This window comes from Amblyomma maculatum, chromosome 6 (genome assembly GCF_055883805.1).
Source record: "Amblyomma maculatum isolate TAMU_Amacu chromosome 6, ASM5588380v1, whole genome shotgun sequence".
In the NCBI taxonomy this organism is placed as follows: Eukaryota; Metazoa; Arthropoda; class Arachnida; order Ixodida; family Ixodidae; genus Amblyomma; species Amblyomma maculatum.
In genome coordinates, this window is record NC_139349.1 from 140314269 (window position 1) to 140341935 (window position 27667).

Genomic DNA, 27667 nt, shown 5'->3' on the forward strand with positions numbered 1-27667 from the left:
GTGCCTAGGTTTCTTTCTGTACACTGTCCAGCTTTCGCTGTGCCTAGGTCTCCTACAGTCCTTGTTTCTATATAGCTGATACCACTTCTCAGAGAGTTCGAAGTACCTGCAGTCGTTTACAGCGGTGTCCGCGTGTCCTTCGTGAAATTCACGGATGTCTCTCGACAAGCCAACTTCGACATAGAACCAGCGCCAAGTGGCGCAATATGCTTACTGCAAGACATTTCCGCTTTGCTCTGAGGCATTCCAAAAGCCACGTGCGAGTCCTGTAGGCAAGACGGCGTACGTCTGGCACGACGCGCGCAGAGTTAGCCCTATCACGAATGCCATCTCGACAGGAGGTTCCCGCTTGCGCGGTTCTAAAAGTATGAACGCCATCTGCTTGCTTTCCTTTGCTCCGTGCGACGATTGCCCGCAGGTCTGCGCCCCGACGGAAGGTACACACGGGGTGGCGTTTCAACACCGGGCGTAGTACAAAGCGTCTACTTCATGGCTGGAAATGGGGTCACTAGGAAAGGGGCATAGGAACCATTTGTCTTGCAAGAGAGACTGTATGGTGCACCTGGTAGGAACGCAGACAGGGCGGCGGCAACTGCGGGGCTGCTATGGTAACGCTTCCAGTCGCGTTGGTTGCGTGGTTCTCCCATGGGGGCAGGGCATTGCATAATCACGGACTCTTCTGCTATTTAGTGGTTAAGAGGTAGCAAAAGCTCCGTGGTCTGGCACCTTCGAAGCCACGATGTCGGCATTGGGTGAATTTCGATGCAGCTGTTCGCAGCAAAAGTTGTGGAGAGATTCTTCGCGATAGCTACAAGAATGAAGTTGAATGTGGCGATGATGACGGTAATGTCTGCTTCTGAATCTTGGCGAGTAATAAAAGAAAGATTGCTGCACTTCGTATGAGTCGCTAAGCCTGAAGCAAACAGTGCGGCCCTTCGCGGAGGCATGAGTCTTCTGCGTATGCGGTGCACTACACACGCTATTGCAGCATATTGATCAAACCAAACATGCAGGTGAAAATTGGAAGGCTTTACTATAAAATAGTGAGGAGGAAGGGAAAGCGCTTTTTCGCGCACATGGAATTGATGAAGACGACAACGTATAGTGTGTTGTATTTTAACGCGCGCAAAGACGACAGCTACAACGCTCCGTACTCCCTTCCCCTTTAGAATTGGATTATACAGTCATCTGATGGTTTACGTTCCTCAGGTGCCGGTCGCGCATGACAAGAAAACATTGCTGCTACTGAGTGTAGGCTGAACCACACGATCGTTGACAATATTCTTGCTCGAGGTAGGTCGCTGTGAGAGTGTTTTTTGCAATAAAGCTACTTGCTCCTGGCGACCAGCTCTCCATTGAAGGGGGCACTCCTAAGCACCCCTAGTGGAAACTCACAAGCGAGAGCCCCCATCCGAATGCTGATAAATACCCTTTCACGATGTTCTAACGCACCATTTTATTAATGTCGCAACATATAGGTGAGGCTTCGAAAACACTTACCAATATACCAGTGAGTGATTTCGCCCGTGCTTCAAATGTTACGCTTACTGAAATAAACGAATCTCTCAATCAATGAGTGGATATAGTCAAAGCCGCAAACCGTTTTATAACATTTCCTTTTGTTCCTTGGCAGCAAGGGATAAGTGGAAGCTGTAGTTTGTAAAACGAAAGTTTACATTACATTAGGCAATTTACGTACTCAACTGAGAATACGGTCGAAAAGAAGTGGTATTGTGTTCGTGAGCGCACGAGCAAGACAGCACCACAGATTATTTACCTTGTCTATAAGTGTCTTTCTTTCTATCCCTAGATGGTCCGTCACGCTGTTGTGCACAACATATATAAAATGTAGAAATAAAACCCGCAGAGAAACATATCATGCATTTAAATTACACTGTAAATTGTGTAGTTTGCGCGACTAGGAAGGAGCGCGAATTTTCAATGGTCGCTTTTTTGCATTGGTTTTTAGTGCTCTATTGCAAACCCCTTTAAAATATACTACGAAGTGCTTCACATTATTCAACAAAGATATAAATAAACCGTACAATATGCTCAAGTGCAATCCCTGCGTGTTGAATGCACAACGAATAGAACATTATTTAGGGGACAGTTTGCAACAGAAAGCCGGTTAATTTGCTATCATAACGACATCAACTTTCGTTTACTTTCGTCCTTAGAGCACGTTGTGAAAATGAGAAGTTTAACTAGTCACATTTAAAGCTTAGCCCAGCTTTCAATATTTCAGAATCGGCAGCATCTTTTGGCGTATTAAAAGTTGAAAAAAAAAAAAAATAACTTTCAGAGCGCTCTGTCTGGTACGTGGAAGATGTTGAAATATAGCTTATATAGAAGCAAGAGCCGCGCAGAGCTAAACTGAGTTTCGAATAGTAAAAGGGAGGTGCAGACCGGTGCAATTAGGCTGGTGCAACAGAAGCTGTTCTTGAAAGAAGAAATGTTGAATACGTGTCTGCGTGATACCGCAAAGTTTTCTTCATAGCAACCTTTGTCAACTTTTTTACCTGAAATACGCAGCAAAGGGAAATAGTTCTACTCAGTAATATCGCGTTGCGGTGCAAAGTTTATTTATAGCTATCTTTGTCAACTCTTCTCCCTGGAACATGCAGAAACGTGAAAAATTTGTATGCAGTAATATTGTGTTCCGGTGCAGATGCAACGTATGTGTGCACCAAACGTTTCTCCTCCTGTTTCAAGTTATTTTGGAAATCGTAAAATGAGATATGCCTTTTAAACTTGGGATTTCAGCTTACAGGAGTGCCTTAATATACCGTACCTTGTATAAACTACACGACACAGTGCTTTTGCTTGCTGCATCCAAGTGCTAGGAAAGAGAGAGAGGAAAAGATAAGCACTCGCTCACGCTATCTGCAATCGCGATCCAAAATAATTCGATTTCAGCCCAACAGAGCACAGCCGTCACGAGCACCTGTTTAACAATTTAAACTTTAAGGCGTTGAGACTAGAATTTCGGCCACAATAATGGCGGTAGCAAGAAAAGAGTAAGAGTATTTATGCTCTCGGGTAGATCGTTCAAAGACATTCAAACTTCTTCCGAATAAGAACTGCAAACACGTAAGGCTTGTTCTCGACAGATATTCCCTCTGGCAGCCCAGAGGAACGCCTCCGGCTAGCGAGCTAATCGCTCTTCCAGTTTGCGCTGTGCTCTTGAGCAAGACCTGTTCTAACTCACTGCGTCAAGTCTCTGGCAGCCACACTGCTTCCGACATGGGGAATGGAAACGACAGGCACCCTTCTTCATTTTTCTTTTTGTCTCTTTGCATATTACCAGGAAAGAACGCAATTAAACCGATGGCTATTACGCGCAGTTAGTGTTCTTTACTTTCCCAACACTATAAGGAATTAGCCGAAGTCATTCGCATTAAGAGAATTGCGCACTTCCTCAACACATGCCTGACGACATCGGCTCCCTGGGAATACGCCGCTGAAGGCCAAATTATCGCGGGACTTCTACAACTGAATGTCGCATAGGAAGTTTGCGAGCGGCCGGTTAGAAACATAGCTGGAATGCTTCCTCGCTATAAGTGGCCCCTCGCAAACCAAAAAGGACACTAGATAGCGATCGCGTGGGGGGACGGGATAAGCACAAATTATTAAGTGTCACTCACACTCAGGTTATGCAGTTTTTATTCAGGGACAAAGGGAAAACAAAAACATAATGCGGGCGACCTATATGTGTAGAGAGAGAGAGAAAACTTTATTTCAAAAAGAAAAAAGAAAATAAAAAAGAAAAAAAAAGGGGGGGGGGCAGTGAGTGGAGTCTTCATTTCAAGACCCCAGTGGCCTGGGCTGCCGCTCTTGCCTGAGATACAAGCCTACGCTGGGTGTCTAGATCAGAGCATTGCAAAGTGGCCTCCCACTGCGCCTCCGAATGGTGCATGTTTATGTGTGGAGGTTTGGGGCCTGTGCACCCCCATGTGACATGGTAGGCGGTGGGCTGGTCATTGCACCAAGGGCATATGTCTGTGTAGTGTTCTGTGAACATTATGTTGTATAGATGTAGGTTGGGGTAAGTGTTGGTTTGAAGCTGTCTCCATTCCCGCATTTCTTGTGCATTTATACCCTTGTGTGGTCTAAATGCATATGTGTATGGTGCATCTATTTGTACAGTGCCCTTTATCGGTAAATGTATTACTCTTTCTTGAGGAAACTGAACTGAATGAGACGTACTGAACGCTGCGTATAGAAGGGAGTTTAAGAAGGGGAAGGAGGTTGCGGAAGGGGTAAAAATAAGTGAAAACAAAATGTGCGAACAAGAACGTTGTCGTAGAGTTTAGGCGCATGCGTTCCTAAGGAGGACATTGGAAAGTTCTGATGTGTTCCACACATATAAAATACTAATCATACCTAATGTAATAGTGCATCATTGCACATACTTCTTTAGACGGTTTTAATCTTCTTCCCTTTTCATGCGTCGCGGCTACACATGGATCTACGTCGTATGGCACATTGTTACATTCACAATAGTTTTGACAACCAACGATTCTTCGCTTGACGTCAGAACATAACTTCGCCAGTGCTCTTACATGTCGCTCCCACCAGAATTCAACCTGCAACAATAAGCACAGTCACTGAACAGCAGTGCTAGGTATCTTGATTTTTAATGTTTTTATCTGCCCTTGGATCATTTACCAAGACTGAAATCAGAGCCGCTTTCTGCGTGAACTTACGGTCAGGACAAAATGTAAAATGAAGCAGCCGTATAGTCCTGCGAAGTGTTTGATCATTTTTGGGAATACTTACTATGTACCTCGTGCCCGAACCTTGGAGTTGGACCACTGAGTGAAGAAGAAAGCCGCACGCGCTCCAAAAAGTTTCAAAAAGTTGGTTTTATCTTGACGTAATCAGTATACCTTTAACGTTTTCAAAACGCGGACTACAGTAGTTCGAAGGCCTGTTTATTGGCAGCGCCAGCGTTGCGAGATGACAGCGCAAAGAAAACGCTAAGTATAAAGCACAGGCAAAAAAAAAGGAAAATAAAATAAGATAAAAACAAAAGACACAAATCAAAAGAGAATGTACCTTCTCACTGAAAACTACTTACTATAACAACTACATAAGTTACGAAGCTCAACAAAATAGGCCGCAAAAATAAAACATTGCACTCAAATAATTACAACTAATTACAACAAACCATATAGGCACTTGCGGTCGGCTCAGCGAAAGTTCATATAGGTGACGATTAAAGGAGTCGGCAGGAGCTTGCAGATTATTGATGGTGCACAGGAGAGAAAAGCGACGATATGCCTGTAATAAAGCGAATGCTTATTGGGTTGTTTACTGCGCCTGCGTTTTCATTGCATTGGACGTCACGAAAGCTTTGTATTTGATGGGCTCATTTGTACAATTTGCCTGCGTCACGTCGCACTGTTCGCAGCCCTGCTTAGGGATGTCACGGTTCTATTTTTAAACATTATTTGCGACACAGCGGGCGTGCCTTAAGAAACAATGTGCATACCCATACGTGCTTGAGACCTTGTGAGGAATGTTTCTTTCGACGTGACCAAGTTCGATGCAAAAACATAAAGAGGATGCTGAGGAATACCACTTGCTTTGATGAAGACGAGATAGCTGCATTTCTTGTCCTTCCTAGCTAAAATTAAGCAAAAAGAAAAAAAAGGAAGCGCAGCCTTGCTCCAGCATCCGTGTTATTGATCCTCGCATTGCGCGAACCCTACGTCCTCCCCTTCTTCCCCCCGAGGAAAAAAAAAAGACAGGCCTCGAGATTTGCAACGCCGGTGTTTTTAATCTGGACAATAAAGCACGATTAGTAAGCTGGTTTTTTGCAGCCTGCATGTATTCATACAAATCTCTGCAAGATAGCACGACGATCTGCGTCTCGACGTGCTCCCGCAGCCGCACGGCATAATGAAGGCTTTTTCTGTTCTTTTGTTATTACCCGCGGCCGGCCACAACGGCTTCTCGAGGAATGAGTGCCTGGAATGGAAAAGGGCGGACGGGAGCGACGGAAGTCGGAAGGAGGGATGGCAAGGCGCGATGATAAGGCATAGCGGGATCATCGCTGTGAAAGGGGAAATGAGGTTTGCATAACCAGACCTGACTTAACGATGCCCCCATGAAATAGAGATCATGACTCTGGAGATCCGTCTAGTCGAGGCCCGGAATGAAGTGACTGGAAAACAGCCCGTATGGAGTAGGCAGAAGAAAAAAAAGAAAAGGGTATCTTTGGATCGTGCAAACATCGAGGTCAAGCATCTCTCTGGCATGTAGTGTTGCCAACACGCGCGCTCAAGTATTTTAACGGGTCGTTTTTTTTTTTTTCTTACATACCGGCACTGGTGTGCGTGCGAAGTTAGTGACTCTATTCTGTTTTCTGCAGGAGTTTCTACGAGAGACTTCGTAAATCAAAGTCAGTGCTTTTGCGGTGTTTCTGAGCACGTGTGGGATTCCATGAAGGTGCAAATAGTCATTTACGCCAGGGTTATTTGCTGCTAAAAGCGATGTGGACTTGCAGCAGCTGCCCATAAATATGACTTCTTTGTATTTTCTCTAAATGCACTGTTTTCCTTTTTATCTCAGGGCTGGTTTTCGTACATACCAAAATATAAATGATTCTCCCTCGCAGACAATATCGACACTGCCATCCATCATCTTGGATAAGCGGAAATTGAATTCTGCCTTCCTGCGGGGCGTACTTCCTGCGGGGCGTAATTCCCACGTTTTAATGCTCTAACGCTTTCGTCTTCTTGTTTCCAGAACATTAGGTACGTGCATATTCCCAGCAGTCTAGTTCCCTTCCCAATGCTTTGCGCTGTGTAGAAAGCAGCACATCACAGGCACGTGCTAAAATATGTGGTTAACACATTTTTAGAAAATGCTATCAATTTGTTAACGACCACAACATGAATCCTTGTTCAAAAGATTGCCTTATATTTTTCTCCATTCACTAGCTCTCAGTTTTAGGTGTGATGTTCTCATTTATAATAAAGTTGGCTCCAATTCATTCAAATAATTCAAAGCACCTCATTCCATGTGTAAGGCGGCTCTCTTAGCACTCGCGAGCGCAATGAGCGAGCCGCGTGGGAACAAAATGTTTTCACTCTGCCAAGATTCAGCAAAAGTTCAAACGTGCTTTTGAAAAGTTTGATCATATTTCTTTACGATAGCTGCACCGTTTACATTTAAGTCTACACAGTTCATGTGTCAAATCCTATGGAGAGAGAGGAAGGGTGTTAAAATTTGGCATTATCGTACTGAGCGCCTCTTAGAGCACATAAGAAAGAGTCGCTCTCCGCAGGTGCCAGAGAACTACGCCAATCAATGCCGCCTACACAAGTGTAAGCCGTCACTTAATACGACAGCAATTTAGGCCTATAGACCAATGACACGAAACAAGTGAGGCCATTGAAACCTTCCGAACGGTTCCAGACGTGGAACGGGATTACCAAATGGGTTGCTGTGTTTAGAAAATAATTTACTGCCCGGGGGGAATAGGTTTCTGTTATCTATAAGCACAAGTGTCCAGTTAGATCAGTTTCTATGCAGCTGTCTGCTGCGTCAATCGCATTATTCTTTGTGAAACAGATTCGTACATACTGTAAGAGGATCTTGAGATCATTTTGTCCGGGTGTCAGGAACGGAAAATGAACTGCAACCTTTCAGAATTTAGCTTCCCCCCCCCCCCCCCCCCAATTATGTTCTCAAAAAATATATATGAACTCAATAACTATTTTCTGTGTGGACCACGGCTTACTACAGTTAAAGGTTATCAATAATTGGGAGATATATTTACTAGCGGCCTGTCATGGAACACCCACATAGTATATGTATCACCGAAATTTATAATCGTGCTGCCTGCCCAAGAAAAAAGAAACAGCTGAATTAGCGCTTTCCGTAAGCCAACCTTGAATAACGGCAGGTCTATGGTGGTGGGCCGAATATAATGGCTGCAAAACGATGTGAAAGGAAATAAATGAAATACACTTCTGTTTAAATGTTTCTGAATTGTCGCATCGTTTCGTTTGCTCGTCGTTTGGACATTTACCATCCTCAGCCATTCGGCATTATGCGTTTGCCTTCATAGAGCATGTATTAGGCGCCAATGCTTCAATTACATATTAAGGCCAGTCGTACCTTTCGCTACAAGATTCATCCCAACCTAATACGTCTAAGCGTGAAGTGTATTATTCCGCATCTCTTGCACAATATGTAATCGTCACCGGAGCTTCGCTTTCTCTATAGCTGGCGCTAAAACAGCATCCGTAAAGAATCCAGTGGACCTTCAATGCGGAAGTGCGCGCCGTATGTAAATCATCATTTCCTTTCCTGCATCGTAATCGGCGGCTTTGCTGTAATGGCTTGTTGCTAACGCGTTGCTCTCACTGCATTTCATATTAGGCAGTATCTTTTCTTCCTGCGCTTAACTCCTTACCAAGAATTGTTTGGTAGTTTTGTCCCTCGTACCATTTTTAAAAGAAGACTTCCACAATCAAACAAATGGAAACATTCACTTGAACGTCAAACCAACCACCGCGAATGACATTTTTGCTGTGCATCAAAGAGTAAAGTTTGTTTATTCCGCCTTGTGTCTTAAGCAACCGTCAAGTTGAAGGTGGCAGTGACCTCGCTAAGTCAGGTGACATTCACAATTAGCTTATTTGTTTGTTTTTTTTTGCTCGTAACTGCCTAGAAACAGCCTTCGAATATCTAGTGTCACTGCTCTACTATATTAAGACGCTAGCGTCAAAGGCCCCTTCCACCGGAAACTCTGGCGTCGTTGTCGTTGTCGGCGTTGGCGTTGTGAAAAAAAAAAATGCCAGAGCCTGGCGCTGGTAGCTGGCATGGCCGCGCACTGAGAAGACGTAGGGTTTGCCTTACGTTTCCCCCTTCCATCGCTCCTTATCAAAACATTTATAGGCTTGACTCTTGCCACATCAGTGCATTCAACACCTAGATATTCGAACCGCTTGTTGGTATTACATTTCTACCCAAATCGGCGTTGGTTATTCAGTGTGATAAGTGCTGTTCCTGCACTGAGCTCAGATCCATAAAAAGACCGACTAACTGGCATGCTAAAGCTAAGAATAATATGTCTGGTTCCTCTGTGCGACGACAGCGGCATGAATAAAGAACAAGATAATCACCTGAGAAAAAGTACCGCTTGAGACTCGTTTGCAGTGTGATGACTTTGCGATAATAACGCTAACGAAACTGTAAACGACGGAAGTGAAAATTAAATTTATTTCGATCCTAAAGTGTTAACATCCTAAATAAACCCTTCCATATTGTGCTCTTATACAAAAATAACAGAATATAAAGTCACATTGCTCAGTCAAAATTCGTAGAGATTTGTAAAATATTTATATTCCACGTCCTTTCCATGCCCTCTCTGCGTAAATTCTGTATAATTTGCGTGGCGTCATATACAGATTATAGGAGCTGCAACATTTTCATATACAACGTCTGTAGAATTCATGGATAATGTTTCCATAAGGTAAGTACTGAAAACATATTAATAAATTGCAATTCATCATATAGACTTTTCACTGAAGTGATCACAAATATGCCAATAAAGGTTTTTTGTGTGTACTCTCACGCAGTTTTGAACGTGTTATTTTTTCTAGCTCGCGTTCGCGTGGCTCCACGGAGCCACAGGCCACTGGTTCTCCTTCCGATATTTCCCGTTCTTATATCCGGAAATATTGTGCTTCATGTGCTAGCGAACGATGAGGAACTGCGCAGAAAGCACCACATGCACGGAGTTCAGCCTGTATACATCAGCTGTGCCAAGAGGCTGGGCGTGGTTATAAAATGAACCCCCCTCGTCACCAAGAGAAGGGCGGGTCAAGAGGCCCGGAGTGGAGGCAGGTGTGCTGGCTGGCCCCTCTCTCTGAATCTCTTGCGTCTCCCTGGTTCCCACTCCAAAGTCAGCACACGACCTCCCTTTGTATTCCTGCCGCCACGCGAAGACGGGTGAGGAGGAAAGAAGGTGACAACCCTCAGCAGGGAGCAGCAGCGCTGGGCGACAAACAACCGAGCCTTGGGTTCTAAATAGACCGCCACCTATTAGAGTCGAAGAAGATCACCTGCCTTCATTTTCGAAATATATTCAGCCTAGGGAATATTGTGCATGATAGATGGAAATTGGAAGGTGTCACGAATATTTTGCTACCTGTGTTGTGTTTTAGTCATTTCCTTTTGTTCACGAAATTCAGCCCAGTAATTGCTCGCCGGATACGTCTTCCATGAGGAAAAAAGAGAGAGAGAGAAAGTGACTTAGTCAGGGCTATCGCAAACATTGTCCAACTAACGAAGTTAGAAAACTGTTTTTCTTCCATCGCTCCGTGTTGTGTCGTTGGCGGATAATTCGGTTCTTGGCGCGTTCCCATTGTCGAATTCGCTCACTGTTGCAGACCTGTCTTCTGCCGGATGTCTGCAAGACGGAGGAGCCGCTCAGCCATCCTGGAATCAGGAGCGGGGCAGCAGAATAGTTTCTTCGAGCACGATAGCTCAGCGCGGACCGCTTGATTGACAGCGCGAGAAATGAAAATGGTTATTGTAAAGTAGGAAGCGCACACTTCCGCCGATGTGCTAAATATGGCGATCTGAAACTCTGCTGCTCTACGCGAAAGACAAGAAGGAGGAGCAGGGGTATAGATATAAAGTCAGGCCAGTATATATGAACCAGGACGTTTCAAATTATTAGATATATCTAACACTCAGATTATCGCCTTGTGTCTCAATGAAAATTGCGCATAAAAGCAGAAAAAAACAGGCGCGATATATCGCCCTGCAAATTCGTGCGTGCTCATCATCATGCTGACCAAGGTGCAGTGCTTCTGCGAATGACACTTCTTCAGAGGGCACTCTCCGATCACTAGCGTGCGCGGGTGTGAATCAGCCGCGTTTTCTTTGATAACTTCAGCATTTCTAGTGCTGTGAAACACGAGGTGAACATGAGCTGCGCTCTAGCATTGTCTTCAGTATTTTGTGCTCTCAACGTTCACGCCCAAAACTCTGTATCACGATGACAACAGCGCCGCGTGGCGCGATTCAGCAGTTCCGCGGGGGCTATGTCTTAATATGAGCGAACAATTATCCGAATTATAGTGCATTGGAACAGGATTAGACATCTTCTGATAGGAAGGCGCTAGTTCCTAAGCACCGTCTACTGCAATTTTGATTCACGTGTAAGTAAATGGTGGCAAGGTGGAAATAGCACTGAGTTGTTTGCAGCAGACTTTAAACGTGTTTCTATTTAAGTACGACAGGCTACTTATCAGGTATATTTGGTGCACATATTAGCGTATGCCTTCCCCATGTGGGCGCTGCTGCCTCGTATGCATGTGCACGATACGGACGCGCATTACTCTGTTGATGCAAGATGGGTAATGGGAAAGTTGGGAAGATGCCTCAACACTACAATTATGAAGCGGGAACCCTGTTGATGCCCATTTAATAAATGTCAGATCTAAGATTTCAAAAGCCCTTTAGCATATTGCCGATCAAACAGAGACAGGAATCAATGCCTAAGACTGCAGCCCAAAACCATATTCCACCTATTTACAAAGTGGTCACGAATCGAAGTGCCGTCCATACTACTGCCGCGCAGATTTCCTTAACTCATTTTTTCTTTTTTTCCAACAGCAATTGAACTTGTCGCTAGGAAATGTAGTTGGACGCAGAACTTCATGTAGATTAATTTTGTGATGTTTCTTACATTTTTGTATAATCCGCTAGAGGCGCTGCTGATAATATGTGAATACATTTAGTTTGGGGGCATGACGTCCCCAAGCGACTCAGGCTATGGGGAACAACGTAGGTGGCTGCGGAATAATTTCAACCGTCTGGGGTTGCTTAGCGTGCACTGTCGCCTCACAGTATAAGAATGTCTTGCGCCCAGCCACCGCGCCGGGATTATATACCACGGTCGTTGCAATACAGTAGGCGCAAGACAGTAGTGAGAGCGACCTAACCGTCAAACTTCCGCGTCGGGGAAAACTCCACAAGAATGAAAAAAAAAAAAGAAAAAAGATGAGGTCTTGGAACATCCAGCAAGAGTTAGGGTCCCAACACGCAAGAAACGTTCATCGATGTATTCCTGCTTCTTGTTTGTAGACTGTTTTTTTTCTATTGCTGCTTTATATAACAAATTATCGACATATAGAAAAATTCACGATCCCCATTAAGTTCGATACATAAAGGCTCGGTTGTAGTAAAAAGAAAACATGTGACAAATGTGCACACTTTCACAGCTGCTCCTAAACTCAAACTAACAACTACATATCTTGTTTTATAGTTGGCGTGCATATATATATCAGACTGCACGTCGTCACTTCGAAATGAGGGCGCTTGACCCAGTGCCAGTGCTTTTTGCACGAGCGCTGTGCACTGAATATATGTTTTGCCTGTCTTCACGATATCATAATTTCGCAAAACCTAAACTTTCCGTATCCTAAAGGCAATGTCAATCGCCAAAAATCCATGGCCGTAGTGTCCTATCACCCACTAAATCTAATATGTGCTGACTTAAGTCCCAGCAAACCCAGCACCCAGCAGGCATGTTAAGAAGATTACTAGAAATGAGTAATTGTATTTGCTGACGTCCAAGAGTCTGACTTGCCCCATGTCCTCCGGAGTTGTGAAAAGAGACAGTAAAATAATCCTAGTTAAGTCTTGTCCCAGACCTGCAGCTTTCCACTACAGAACACGTACAGAATACGAAGTCATATCAAGCACCTTGATGCACTCTGAATTTTGTAACTGTACAGGAAGCAAGTGTTGAGGCACATGGACCGATGTAACAAGGCTTCTAACCTGGTCTCCAAGTGATTAAATTAGGTGGTTGAATTTTAACAATGAGTTTATTTTTCCTTTCAGCTCTAGCTCAATAATGAAGATAGTATAAATATTTTGTGTGGACATTCCCGAACCTTTAAGGCAACGGTGTTGATAGCCCATGCTGCAAAGAGGAGTGGAGGATGATTATGTTTTTGCTGGTGCAATTGCGAATGAAAAAGCTTTGCAATCGAAGGGTATGACGCAGTCAAAATTAATTCGTCTACCTTTGTCTTTTTCTATACTTTGTCATCGAAAAAATGCACCATTTTAGGTTTAGCCTCTTTTTTTGTGTGTGTGTGCTTTGATGCACGGCCAAAAAAAAAAGATGCTAAATCTCTTATTACCTTTTTGTTACTTATTATTTGTTTCTTAATAGTTCTTATTATTATTTGTTAATCCTTTGTGAATAGTGAAAACAACACTAACAATTCCTGTTTTATGCTGTTTTTTATTCTTTCGGGTATCATTAAAGGCGCATGATACTAGCTGAAAGGAATCACGAAAGAAAACGTGCTTTTGAAAACCTTGACCTTCATACGGCAACAACGACCGTTAAAGTACGTATGTAAATCATCAATACATGATTACTTTCGGAACCACTGTTGAAAAATGCAGTTAGCGATTTGCCTGTCGCTTAACTATACAAAAGAAAACCGCATAGCCCTGCACCAGCCGAAGCAGCAGCTATTTTCTTTCTATACCCAAATCAGGGGAAAACGATAGACGCAGTGCTAGTAGAATAATAACGGTTTCAAACAAATTATTAGCCTGTGTTTCGGGCCTGTATCTTTTTCCTTCTCGCAATAGGAAGAGCTTTCATTTTTCCACTTGTTTTTATCAAGGAAAGGGTTCTTCAATGGCAATGATTCGTAAGAGAAACTGAACTCTTAGAAAGGTTTATAACATGCTCTGAAGTACTGTGGCCTTATCAATCTTGGGATGATCAGTTCCTCCCCGGTGTTTTCGTTCTAGTTGTAGAAAGGCTTTTCTTGCTTCGCTCAATTTTCATATGCAAATAAAATGCTTATATTTTACCCCAAATTTGAGTGAGACGCTACACTCTATATCAAATACCTTCAGCTGCGCCTACATCAATAATCTGGCCCTATAAAAGCTTTGGGTAAACACTATATGAAGACGAAGAACCTAATCTTGATAGAGGATAGTGTCCTGACTCTGTAGGCGAACTTAGCTGACAGAAAGCGTCCTTTCCGATATTAATAACCCACAGTTTGTAACAATAAACTTGCGTGTTAAAACAATCCTAACCTGCTACGGCTGTCACTTTGACAGAAGAGCATGCAATAATAAACGATGTAACTTTCATTTACCTGTAGCGATATTTCTTGGTACAGTATAAAAACTAGGTGGTCGCTAAAGCCGACGCGGTGGACATAATGTATGCATTGCCTTATGTCTGTCAGATTATGTTTAGGTGCGTCATTAAAAAGAAAGTAATTACAGAATAGTTAAGCGAGTAGCAAAGAATATTTCCGCTTTACGTACCTGCGATGCGGTGCTCACTGGAAAATTCCTTCGATCGTATGACGCTGCCGCAACAGACGGCGCGAGCTGCCATCCGATTCAAAGCATTATACATCCATCCATGGTCTTCAAAGCATTGGAGTTTAGAGCAGCTGTCGCGTTAAGCCCTTGGAGGCAAAGCTTAAGCGTCCTCCAATATTTTGTGTGCTTAAAGGTTAAAAAAAAAGGCATAGAAGCAAGAAACTTCTGAAAGTACTGTTTTAAGAAAAACGCAATTTAATCTTCTCAAACGTCTCATATTATATTCAATGAGACAGCTAAAAAAGACGAAAGAATAATCTTTAGAATCGTGAATAACCAAGCTTAATATATTTTCTGAAAGCTAAATAAAACCTTTTAGGTTCGTTCATATCTGAAGCCTTTTTCTTTTTACAAAACAAGTTGAAGTGGTAAAAGTACTAACCGAAAGCTGCCATCTATCCACACGATGTGATTGCAAAGGAAATCTAAAGTTTTTTCGATGTGTGATATATTTTTTTGAAAGAAAGAAAACACCTCGTTCTATGCTTAAATTGATTTTCTTGGCACAACAAAGTCTCGTCTCACTTTAAAAACATCCCTGAAATGCGCATTTCAGCACGTAAATGACGTCGGAGATTTTACTCAGCCTATAAGGTATTATGTAATACATGCAATATTATACACAAGAGCTTTCCTTTCGGTGGAAATAAAGTTGTGCACCTCTGAGACGCCGCGCTTTTGGATTTAAAAAGAGCTTGAATAGACCTGCGCTGCATAGATTTGACTTATCCATGCAGCACAGTTCTGCATTCGATTTCTGCCCTTAAGAAATCACATGGAGGCCTCTAAACATACGTCTTCTCTGAGCACGCTCTCGATGCATGGTAGCTAGCAGTTGAGTTCGTGGTATACATATTTCTATACATATACGTACACTTCCCGTGCATCAATATCATTCTCTGAAAACACATCCTCTGTTTTGCTTTCTTGTAGGGCTGATATTGCGTTCGTATATTCCAACCACACAATTCAGTGGTAGCGCATTTATGCCAGCATGTAGTAGCGCGCAACCTATGTGGACCGATGTTTACCGTGGGAATTCGTTCAATAGAGCCGTTTTTCAGCAGAGAGATTCCACAAAATCGGCGAATTTCATTTAGAGTTAAGCGGCATTTGAAAGGCTTCGGGATCAATATATTTCCGTATGAGCAGAGGCTTCATTTGACTGCACGTTGCAAGTTTCGTATTGGTGTTCATTAGGGTGGAAGGAATTGTTGCGGTACATGAAACATGACCACATGAATACTCATGGTGGCCAAATTCGAGGAGATGATACGGGACACTTACACCCACGCCTTCGCTTCAGATGCAAGACGTGGATATTTCCCAGGAGGTCAGCATCGGCTCGCTGTCTGCTTGGCTTAAGCCCTACACATACTGAAAGCAAACGGTAATTGCTCCCTCTAATGTGGAAATCGGCACACACCTATGCTAATCTTTACAACTTTTCAATTGCGCTCAGTGATTTGGTTTGTGGGGTTTGACGTGCCAAAGCGACTCGGGCTATGAGAGACGCCAGTTACGCTCAATGGGCGCTCATTTGAACAAAATAAAAATAATAATGAGAATTGTCATTGAAAGTTTAATGAGCGCGTTTAATGCCTTGCTGGTAAGCTTATGGTGTTCTAGAGAACAAAAATTTACAATTGCAAATTTGATCAGGCTTGAATATCTGGCTCTCTAGATCTGTAGGAAAAACTAAGAGGGACACATAAGCTTCCTCTTTAAGGGTCTCACGCTACAGCGGTAAAGGCTCCCGTTTGCGAAGTCTCCTAGCTTATCCTTGTTCATGTACATGGATTTCGCTCCTACGCACCAGGCTAGTCATAGCTTAACTTCATCTAATATGTCACGCATGCTCTCATCATACGTCGCATGTGAAAGGATATAACGGGTCGCTTAACTAAGTCGTAAAAAAGTGCGTGCGTGACCTGGAGGTTGCTTGTCTGACTTCGAATGCAAAGAAGGCTGATTGTGATCTCATCCTTCTATCTTGAACGAAACGTCCGTGTTAGTGCCTCCTGCCAAATCAGCCATGTTATCCGGCCATCTAACGTCAGGCAAACCTACGTCCAATCAGGGCCCGCCATTGCCAGCCACAAACTACCATCCGTCAGAAGCATGGGGGTGATATTCAGCTCGTAAAACCGAGTCCGGATTTTTATGTTAACGTGATCTCTACCGTTATCGCGCTGAAAAGGTTCATATTAGAGAGATTTAGCATACCGTGATCCGCGATACGCCACCGCGACCCTCTACTGCTCGTGGGCGGGGCGCACAAGCTGATTGGTTCCGATGCGGCAGGTCAATGCGCGGACATCCAGTATGTGGCGCCATCTATCGGCATCAAAGTGATCTGGGCATGCGCAATGAAACGCGCGGTGGCGGATCACGGTAGCGAATCGCGGATCACGGTGTGCTAAATCTCTCTACTATCTAATTTAGGCAGAAAGGCATGCGGTGGCGTAAGTGGCTACATGGTGCTTACAAAGTGGGTTCCCAAACTGAAATTACTGGCACCGGCACAAGACCGAAGGAGCCAGATCCTTTAGTGCTCTGCTTCTTGTTGCGGCCGGTTTGAACTGCCATTGATCACTCGGTAAAATACATCCCTGTCGACTGCATGTCGCAACAGGTTGAGAGACACCATTAATAACTCTAACTGGCGCCAGGCTTTTTATACACATGGTACCAGTATAAAGCTCAGCCCTCCTCTTTTTCCGTTCGTCTTGAGGTGACAGTCACAGCGCCTATCCCTCGCGTTTCATTTTTTTATTATTTCTTTGCATTCTTAACCTGATGCTTAACAGTCCTCACGTGAGAAGTCGGGATAGCACTTGCAACTGCCCTCAAGCTTTTTACTTTGCAAGTGGTCCCTCCTGAGTCTTCCTTTCCTGTTATACGCTGAAAACATCTGACGGCCACTTTTTACGGAAATGACTTCACTAATGCTCCTCACAATACCAACCCAACGAAAGACACCTAGTACATATCATGAAATCGATGGCGCCACGTTTCAGTTCTAAGGGTACGATTTTATTAACCGGCATGTACATAGAATGGCTCTACAAAATTCAAGACAGCACGAGAATATAGCACATGTCATTCGGAATGCAAATTGCCCGCGAGTGCTTTTGCTACAGCTACAGCGATCGCATCTTCCAAGACCATTGCATCCAGAGGCACGCACGTTACCCTTAAGCCAGACGGGCATATTCGTACCTTGTACAGCTTGCTTAATCGGGACTTTATGTTTTCCGACTTACGGGAGCCGTTGAAGCTGTCGCGTCATGACTTTACAGGTGCAGCTTAGTGTACCGTCTAGGGTTTTATAGGGAGTATGCAGCAACGTTATAGTAGCGGCCATTGTTCTCTGCATGTAGCACGGTCAAAGGCTGCAGGCTTATCTAATCTACTTATAGCCACCTGCTCCGGTTGCACTTCTGAAGCGGCGCTCTATGCCAAAAAATTGTGTCTGTGACGTCACTGCAATACTTCCTATTGGGGGCAAATTTCTAAAGCATAGCAAATTCTTAAACGCAAAACCTTTTGCTCATTTGACGACCTCCATTAAAGAATGGTTTCTACAAACCCATGATCCGTTCAACCTAACACAGAATAAAAGGCGTTGTTGAAGACCGGTTCTAATTTTTAAGTGGTTTCGCAACTGCGTTATGATGTAAATGAGAGAAAGGAGGACGCTTCAAAGAGTTGACGCTATCGTCGTCAATGGACGCTGAAAAAATGGGATTTTAGACGATTCGCATAAAACAAAGCAGCTGCAGAGGACAAAGCCAGAGGGCTTCAAGCATTTGTTTTTTACGATCCGCCTCCGGATATATATATATATATTTTTTTTTTTTTTTGGAGGGGGGGGGTCCCGACAGACGTCTCGGTTCAAAGAATGGTATGATGCATTCTCTTCAATCCCGAAATTGGAAGCATAAAATAAAAGCACATTTTTTGCTGCCTTCTGTTTCGCAGTGGGATGGGGTGCAAAAGGTCATATCGTTACGATGCGTTGTTTTCTTCATCCTGGTTCTGACATATGCTTTCTTGTGGCTCCTGGCCAGCAAGAAAATGACTGTTCAGAGTTTCAAGAAAAATGCCTTAGATACCTTTAGAAACCAACAGCAGGCCCAACGACCTCTCTCTCTCTCTCTCTCTCTCCAGCAATGGCGCTCATGATTTAGCCTTTGTGACCTCGTGTATTGATAGTCGTTTTTAATCTAAGCTACTCGCTCGGCTGTTATATTGTGCACAAACGCGCTATGGCAACCGCATAGGCTGGAAGAACAGCACACGTATTAGCCACCCCTCCAGTAAGTATACCACGACGTCCTCCTAACCCGCGAGACTCCGGCTCGTGGGATGCTCGTAGGATGGAACAACACGCTCAAGACGGCTGCAGCAACTGGGCTATTTCGATGCCGCCTCGCGCAGCCAGCTGTTCCGCTCCGCTAAGGGGACACTGTACCGAACCGAGGTTGGCGTTCGCGCGCCTCTCCGACTCAGGGTTGCGGCAAGGTGCCACGGATTGACGTTGTGAGATCGTTACACGCTGTCAGGTCGCATCGCGAACTACTCTGGCGCTTGCAGTTCACCCCACTCTTCTTGGCCTCGGCGTTTCCGCTTGCTCGTCCTTTCGCACCGATGCGCGAAGTTAGAAGGCTTGTAAAACACAAATGAAAATTTGTACACTCCTTGTCACGAAACTTTTCTCTCCTCTATATTCTTCTATGAGCCGCATGTGTGCGAGGCAAGCTGAAGGCGTCGAAAGGGGGCGACCAGAAAACCTGATTCCACTGTCTCTAATTTTTGCCGGAGGTGCAATTAGCATTTAATTCCTGAGCATGGTAGCTCCGTTCTGCGCACGCAAGCATTCTACATTTCCTTGAATAATTAAGGGGCAGACAGTTTTAATAGCACACACGAAAAAAAAAATTTATTACGTCAAGCTATGATCCCGACAAGCACTATTAAAGATGTGAACACGCAACAGTTGCATCGGGTCATGCCTGTGATACAGCAATTCAGCAACGAGGCAGTGTTTCATACTGTTCATAAAGAAACCTTGCTTTATGAGAGCATGTTCAGAGTGAACTCTTATTTTGACTGCTGACTTAGGCATTTGGACGTTTTTCGTAGTCACAAGTTCAGTTATGGACTAATGAAACAAACTGTCTTGAGTGTCGTAGAGTGAAGAATGCTGACTTGCAAATAAAATTACTTTTTTCGGTAGCTTTACTTCCCTGACTTTCTGAAGTGCGTGCAGACTGGTATCAGAAGCAGGGAAGTGTCAGATATTTATAAATGCTAGCTTATAAACACAACGGTACCTGAAGGAAAACTACTCCAAAGCATAGCAACTCTGCAAATAAAAATCTTCCGTGCAGTTCCCAGCTATTACCTTTTAAATTCCAGCAGCACCTCAGGCATGTACCTTTCCTTGCGTTAACATCTATATTTCAAAAATGTTGTGCAGAATAACACAGAAGAACTTTAGCGTCAAGGAATGTAAGTTGCTCAATATTTTGAGAGCTCCGGACAGCAATGGTAGCATTTCGAGCGGCCATTTCTCTGATAAGTGCTAGTGGTCCCATGGAGACGGAGACGGATGACGACGCGGTGCGTTTTGCGGCGGTACCGCGACGTCTGACAGGAAAACCGCGGCTGACAGTGAGTGGTGCTTTCTCCTGACGCCTTGTGTATCACCTGGAGTCCCTCTTCTGGCTTCCACCCAAAATTCCGGGACACCGCACCGCGTTGCCACATGATGAATCTGTGCTCTCCGCCGTGCTTCCAAACCAAATAGCTTTCCGCGTACAGAGGCACTCGCAACACCAAGCCTCGCCCTAAAAAAAACTTTGCAAAAAAAATATGTAATACACAGAGAGAAGGGATCGTATTTCGAAAAACAAAAAGATATTGCTGCAAAACACGCAATATGTAAACTCCGCTTAGCACTTGCTAGTGTAGTCTTCAGTCAGCTTCGTTTACTACTGGAGCCGTGTGGTATGCATAAACGGCATCAGCAGTTAATCTCTGCCGCTAATCGCCACTTGTGTTTGAGGTTTCCCTGAGTCCGAATTCTAGCTTCATAGTTTGCCGTGTCCTCTCAGTGTCGTCTCTCCAGGAGAATTAACTGATGGGGAAGTTGATTCAACGCTCCTTCAAGCAAAACCTACGAAGCGTAACACAAAACGAAAGGACCCGGTTAGTTTTTTTTTTTTCGTCATATGTTCTTTTGAGGGTACTTTGTTTGAAGAACTGGTACGTTTATAAGGTGAACCAATAAAAACAATCATCAACGTCCGCTCAGCGTCCGGCTTAGTCCTGTAATAAATTTCTACTGGGCGGATGCTACTGTTCGTCGTTAGACGGAACATCTGGCACTTTGCAAACGCAGGCTTCAGTGGCGAGCCACCTTATAATTACAAGTTTTTCGCTCACGTGGATTACAAAGGAGCACCTGCGCAGACGACGGTACTGAAGAATACATTGACCTCTGTAGGATAGATAGAGTGAAGAAAGTGCAAAATTTGGTTTGGTTTGTGGAGTTTAACGTCCCAAAGCGGCTCAGACTATGAGAGACGACGTAGTGGAGGTCTCCGGAAATTTCGACCACCTGTGGTTCTTTAACGTGCACGGACACCACTCAGCACATGGGCGCCTTGCGTTTCGCCTCCGTCGAAAAGAAATGTATTCAGAACCATATCAATCAGAATCGGACAAACTGTATTTAAAGGAAAACCCTGGATGATCAGCACTGGCTAAAATCTGTAGCCTGACAAATTTCCGGCCTATCTTCCTGATTTCTTGGTTAATGCCCTTGTTTGAGGACCCTACGGGCGTTTTTGATCCCGCTGTCTTGCTGCCCCAGTCACCACTGGAACAGCATGTAGGTGCCTGACAGCGCAATACCAAAGGACAGCAAAACGGAGGGGCAATAGGCACGCTTAGCCCTCATGAGAGCCATTTTGGAGGGAAGTGCGTACGTACAAGAGACGTTTGGTGGCGAGACAGGGGGAGCACTTGATGGGCAGTATTTGTCACTTGCTCAGTTAAGGAATGAGCGAGAAAAGGAGAGATCATGTCTGCTATCATGATAGTATATGCTGGTAGTTCTGTGTGCTTCAGAGGTCCTTAGGTGCGTCCTCCGGGCTGGCCCGATCTTCACACCTGTGCTTTAGAAATTATACTCCACTAATGGGCATCTCATGTAACAGGGTACTCTAGGCGGGAAGAAAATACAAACTCTCTTAAATACAAAGCAGGACGGTAAGGGTATTATTTGCCTCGAGTTATTACCCACATGTTGATAGTAGTCATTTACAGGATGACAACAGACCTTCGAAGGCGCATATGTGGCACCCAGGCTACGCTGAAGGCTCTTTTCACGCCATGATATGATGCTATGGTACAGGCAAGATACATGAATGACGCATCTGGAACTCACGAAAACTCGGAGCATATTGATGTACGTTACCGGTCGTGTACGACCAGCGACCTGCATTGCGTCATTTCGGAAGGGCTCAGTTCTTGTAAGGACCCCATTCACTGCTGGTGGTCAAATTCTTCACCTCTACGCTAACCAGCCAGCTAGCTATCCAGCGGCGTGAGGTGGTTCGTTCTTAATGATGGATGGCTAAGTGCTGTAGTCTGAACCCTGGCGGAAACTGCTCTCGGATAGATTGTCCTGCTCAGTTAATTTCTTTGCCGAGTTTACTCTTAGAGTTTATAGCACGAAATCTGCTATGTTGCCACGAATGTTTAAAGCGTATGTCGTTTTGATTTTGTTTCCAACACACGACGTCTCTGTACAAGCCATGAAACACGTTAACTAGAAGATCCCTACCTTTTAAATCTGTTTGCAGGGAAATCAGTTTGATGAAAAAGCTAGCGATTACTGTCATCGCAGCCACAGTACTCAAACTTTTGATCGACGCGATGCTTTCTAGCCAGGTACTAGACTAGTATAGGAGACCCGTTTTTGATAGCTGTGCAGTTGATTAGCTGACTTCTGTTCTTTTTTGTAAGGCTGAGAAGCCTAGGCGAAGAAAATTATACGTGGCTGATATGCATGCTGACAAGGTGAAATAGAGAACAAGTGCAAAAAATAATTTCGAGGTGAGTTGTGAGCAGCTAGGTAGGTCATTTGGAGTTAATCCGATAATTACGGCATGAAAGAAAAACCAAAACTGTTTACAGGCCTTTTCTCTGCTATCTAAGCTCTTTTGCTCTGTAGCATGTCCTGCTTTTTTGAACATTTTTTATGATAGGGCAACTGCGACGTGTTGTAAGACCAACTTTTGTGCATCTAGCAGTATAGAATATTCCAATAATGTCCAAACCTTTGCTTTAACGGAGTGTCCTTCGCTCTTACCGAGTAAAATTATGACGATCACTGGGGTGCAGTTTTGGCAGTTAATTGCCGAAAACTGTAAGGGTCTCAAATGAGAATCAAAATGCATAATGGCTTTAATGGTACAATCTAAAGACAAGCGAAAAACAAAATGTTTCCATAAGCGAATTCCCGTTGTAAAAACCAGTGTGTGTGAAATGTTACAGTGCGTTAAAGATAGGAGTGACGCATTTGCCGGTTCTTCATCCTCTGGTCGCTCTGAAGATTTGCAATCCTTTTAGAATGGCTCTATGAGTTTCACCTTATTCGTGCCTGAAACTCTGAACCAGGAACACGGTACTGCGACTGCTTCGGGCTACTGATAGATCATCGGAGCAGCTGCGCGTCAACGCGCTGTGTGTCAACTGTGCTGAGGAACGCCAATACCACAATATTGAATGTACCTGGCCTTACCCGCTTTTCGGTATAAATGGATGTCAGCCGAGGATATTCGCCTGCTAATATACTGAACCAGCGAGAGATACAGAAATACAGGGAAAAAGAATACACGAGACAGCGGTGCCCCGTGTACTTCGTTTTTTGTGTTTCTGTGTCTTTCACTGGCTCAATGTCTTAGATTCGCACCAAATAACCGAAATGGTCACTATATTCACCTTACACAATGTTTTCTTTCTCGTAATTGTTCAACAAATTGAGAGAAACGGAAAGGACATGTGCTCACTCACTTGCGGCCGGAGCTCTGGTAATCGATGCACACTGCAAGCGTTGCTAGCACTCGCCCACACTACGTGCTTTTCATTAAAACGTGGTGACAGCCCACTTATTGAGTTGGCGAAGCGCAGCGCCGCGTAGTGTGATTGCCTCTGTCGTCAGTCACTTGGTCTATTTTTTTTTATACTCGCATCGATGTTCTAGGCCATATGTAGCTTTAATTCATGAGTTCTCTATTCGTAAACCAAAACCTCTGTTTTAGGAGGAGTAGTGCTTGGCAAGGCACTGCAGCCATTACCAAACGTAACCAGGCGTATATTGAGTGGCTATGCTGCGATCGCCATCCTTCGTTGGCTAAGATAATAAGATGGGCGATGTGCGCAGGGAAAGAGTTAGGGGAGGGGGGTGCAGCTTGGGTGTTCGCACCTCCCCCCACTCCCCAAGTCAAACATCGTATACAAAAAAAAAACTGCGCTGAAGCCCATGCTTAAATTTAAAACGTCTTATAAATACACAAGGTTATCGGGATCCAACCTCCCTTCCATTAAACGCCAGCTTTAACATCGATTAATAAACCCGCATCTGCATGTGTATCATCATTACTCTTGTCTGGCTAGTGAAAAATCATTTAACAGCATGAGAAGCAGTAGAGGCAACCTATACTGTAAAGGAAGAGGGCAGAAAAAAACAAACAAAAAAACACCCGTGAGCAGCGAAGATTCCGCGCCTATTGCTTCTTAACAAGACGGAGTTCCACCTCGGCGGCGCTGCAAATTCAGAAGACAGGAGATGCTTTCTCGGCGTCTTTTATGCGGCGCCTTATACTGTTTACGTCGCATAAATGATACTGGGATCGCTTCATTCATAATTTGTCAAGCGATACCTGCTGAGCTTAGGCCATCACGGGCCCTTAGAAGCATTTGCATGCAGATTCTCCTCGCGCCGTATTACCGGCATGACACTATTAGCCGCCGTGTGCTTGCTCGCAGACGTGCCCTGCAAGAGAGAGCGGCTAACGAAGCGCTCGTGGCATGTGTCCCGCCCTGAATGTCAAGATGCATGACAGTTGACAGCGTCGCCCTCGGGCGCGAAACCTGCATGCGCTGCGCACAAAAGGCGGCGACAACGCGCGCAGCACTCGAAAGGGAGCCAAGAAAAAAAGGGCCCGAAAGAACGGAAGAGGCAAGTGACAAAAAAATAAATGATCACCGACGCAAAACGCAAAAGCCCGCAACAAACGAGCTCCTCTGCGGATGCGCTAAAAGGGGGTCGACGCAGAGGCGAAAACAGCGCGGGGCAAAAGCCGGTTGCCCCTGGGAAGAGGAAAATGGGGAGGAGGTGAACGTCGAGGAAGTGGCCCGAAGTTAGTGCGGCGTTTCACGGTGCTCACGCAGCAGAATACCATGCTCTCACTCTTTTCCGGGCATCATTTGTCGCGAAGGACATATTGGAAGTGGTTCGGGTGCGTTTCACGCTCTGTGTCAAGACACAGCATGAGATGCGTCCGCCCCCTGCAAAGAGGATGGCAGCCAGACAGAATGCGCTTTGGCAAAGCCATATTGCATCCCGTCTCACAAGGGCCGGAGACCGTTTGCTAACAGCGAGGCAAGCCTAGGTGAGAGCCCAACGCATTAGTGCTTGTTGCCGTTGATAACTCGCCTTATTTCAAGTCGGAAATGCTCGGTGTGTCCTCACTTGGTTATTTAAGTAGACTGCGGCACGTGCAATATAGTAATGCACTGTTTCCGGTTGAGAGTAGTTTCCGTCCGAGAATAACTCAGGCCTGTGTAACGCGTGAGCCTTGTTTCAGGTATGTTTCGCCCAATTCCAAGATGGTACTGTTTCTCAAATGTCAGAAATACCGCTTAGTTGGCAAGTTAGCTCTAGCTACCTGCTCACTATTATGATTCACAAGGGCCCGTTCAAAGCTGAGCACCAATAAAAGAATTGAGTGCGATTCTACTAGCATTTTATATTCCTCATAGTGTTGCTGGATTTCCCGATTAGGGCAGTTAGGGATTGTCCTAGTCTGCGACTACTGGACGGAATTTTGCTGCACTGCGAAGGCGGAAGCATTGGGGTGTGTCAAGGCCATTGGTAGTGCTTTTTGCCAGAGAACCATCAGGCAACGAAAACAGAAGCATCCATCTAAAGAGAAAAAAAAAATAAACTGAGCTTTTTTGCCTAACAGCAAACTTGACCTACCAGCTTCCTCTTTTCAAACTCGTGAGGCAGAATGCGTTGCGAAAGAGAAGGTTGCCTTTCTAAACGCTTTATTCAGCTCTCCTTTTTTCTTTTACTGCGGCACTTAGGCTCGCTTCCTCGTTGTTTCGTCACCCCATGTTCAACATTTTGCAATAAAAACTCGGCTCGTGGCGCCATATTTGAGAAATATTAATGTTAACAAGAACATCTGCAAAATATACGATAAGCAACGGGTCGTGATTCGCTCAAAACTAGGCGCCAGTGTTCTCTCTGGTCATCGACATTCATTGAGCTGAGATAGTGGAGTGTATAAGGAAATGCATCTCGAGGAGTGCGGTATAATATGTTTTTCCCCAGGGGAAAATTATAGTAAGAGTTTAAGTCTGAGCGGGTAGTATTTTCCAAAGGAAATCCAATAAGAATAATTAAAAAAAAAACTAAATGGAATGAAAATCGGATAGTGATTGAACCGAATGGAATAAGAATTAAGCATTTGCACTGTGTTCGGTGCCTGTACGAATATCCCGGCAAAGCTAGACAAAGCCACGCGAAGCATCAAAGTGCAAGCAACGCTTTTGCGTTTTGGAGCTGTAACTTACGGGTGTTATATTTATAACTCTTAAATATCTCAATGCTAGCATTGACTAAAGAATCGCTACATGAAGTCTGTATAATAAATCGCCCATCATTTTATGCATCGAAAACTCGCAATCAGATATTTGGTTTTGTTTGGTTAGTGGGGTTTAACGTCCCAAAGCCATTAAGACTTTTTTGTTTTTGTACCGCTTGGAGTTCTTTAACGTGCACTGACATCGCGCAGCACACGGACGCCTTATTTTTCGCCTCCGTAGACAAGCAGTGACTGCGGCCGGGTTTCAATTCCGCATTCCTGCGCATAGGAGACGAACCCCCTTATCACCATCGCAGCGGGGATAAACTGCATAGAGCGACACCTGAGGGCACGAGGCCGTTTACAGCTACGTATGTGTTCTGGCCCCCGAGATCGAGCATCAATTCAGACCTTGCTGAATTGCCCAAAACTTCCCGCGTCGTCGTCTTAAGGGCAATGTGCACGTATTATGGACGTACGTTACTAGACGAATGGACCCTTGCTAGCACGCATGTTGATGGCGGCCGTGTAACATGCGATGTCAACGTGAACCTTGTTTTAAGGGCATCGAAGACCACAAATACGGTGGGCATTATTCAAACTTCTTGCCAATTCGAATATTTTTAGAAAAGCCGAGAATATATTCGAATAGTTTGAAAATAATTTTTAGCGTCCAGGATTTGGTTCCTTCGAATATTCGAATTGAGGTATATTCGATTCTCTATTCGAAATCAGAATACTGTCGCATCCTTAAATATCCTTGCGGTATAACCTGGCTGGCTTTGGTGATTAAAATGACACAAAACATCTTTGTGTCATATTAGTTACGTTAAAGACTACAGGGGCTGCAAAAACTGAATTTTGTACCAGCCATTTTAGTCATAAAACTTCATCAATAAGCTCAATTTATAAGGATTCTTTTTTCGAGCTAAATAAAGTTTACCACTGCGATCAAAAGGGGGATAACTTCTTACATCAACCACAGTCTTTTTAAGAGTGGGGAGTTCTAAAGGCGTGTTTGTATACGGGATGCAGTCTAATAACATTAGATGTTAACACTTATGAACTATATTTGATTTATTTATGCAACTGCTCTTTTCGCATTACTCCTCTTAATACAGAAGCTAAAATTTAAAAAAAATAATTTGCTCCGTTTTCTGTAAGGGTCCTCCAACTAAAAGCTCGAAGTCATATTCCTCAGGCGAATGATGGCGTGCGTCATCTTGCAGGAAGCGTCCGCAGAACCGCAGAACGTAAAACTATCACAAATAGGTACACCACGCAAGAAATGAGCACAGGACACGCCGAACGTCGAACCACAGGCTGCCGCGAAGGATTCGTCCAGCGAGAGCGCGAGACACACATACACACTT

General features: G+C 44.4%; 1 protein-coding gene across 4 annotated transcripts in view; it reads left to right on the plus strand.

Moving 5' to 3' along the window:
- LOC146186889 (glycine receptor subunit alpha-2-like) overlaps positions 1 to 27667 on the plus strand; it is a 149611-nt gene that overhangs the window by 16509 nt on the left and 105435 nt on the right. The window contains exon 1 of one of the 4 annotated variants that reach the window (XM_084607486.1): positions 24934 to 25094. The exons of the other annotated variants lie outside the window; for them this stretch is intronic. The gene's annotated coding sequence lies outside the window, so the exon portion shown is untranslated. Of the gene's footprint in view, positions 1 to 24933; positions 25095 to 27667 lie in introns of those variants that run through there. 4 annotated transcript variants of the gene reach the window in all.